The following is a 764-nucleotide window of genomic DNA, read 5'->3' as shown; positions in this document are numbered from 1 at the left end:
GTGGCATCGGCATCGCGTGGGCAGGGGCTGGTTCAGCTGCTCCCCTGCGTACTTCTGGAAAGCCCTGGGGCCCTTTGCAGGGCACCATATGGCAGCTGGGGAGGGGGATGGTGGAACAAAGGTGGGACTGCCAGGCTCTGCAGCTGGCCCCAGTTTAGGGAGCTCAAACCCACACTCCCGTCCTCATGTCCTCGGCAGGTTCAGCTCTGGGCACCCTGCGCCAGCTGCTAACCCAGTCCTGCTGGTGCACCAGCCTCGAGGTCCCATGTGCTGCAAGCAAGATGTGCAAGATCTCAGAAAATGCCCCAAATATGGTCCCTCGTGGTCCTCTCCAGCTGCCACATCTCTGGGAGGAGGAAGACGTTTCCTCTGCAATCAGCAGAGCTGAGCAAGGGCAAGCTGAAGCTGCTGCCCAGCTTCATGGGGGTGAGCGTGGTGACACCCAGGACTGAGCCCCACCAGCATCCTCATGTCTCTCCCCACCACTGGGGAAGAAGTGAGGGTCAGGGAAGGGCTCGTTGCCCCCATCTGCTGAAACCACCTGTTGTGGTCGATGCTTCCCCGTGCCACAGTCAGCGAGTGCCGTGCTTGACTCTGCTGATGCTCTGTGCCAGGAACAACTGGATGAACCCACCTTCTGGGTGCTGCTGAGGGACTTGCAGGATGAGGACAACATGGGGGACTTCAAGGAGCACTTAAAGGGGTCCTCCTGGGCTGCCTCAACCTGCTCTGCAATGACTTCTGTGCTCACGGCCCTGCCAGCC

The sequence above is a fragment of the Buceros rhinoceros genome, unplaced genomic scaffold (assembly GCF_000710305.1).
Source record: "Buceros rhinoceros silvestris isolate BGI_N320 unplaced genomic scaffold, ASM71030v1 scaffold21841, whole genome shotgun sequence".
Taxonomy (NCBI): domain Eukaryota; kingdom Metazoa; phylum Chordata; class Aves; order Bucerotiformes; family Bucerotidae; genus Buceros; species Buceros rhinoceros.
The sequence above is the reverse complement of the archived record's forward strand: the minus strand, read 5'-3'. Positions refer to the sequence as shown.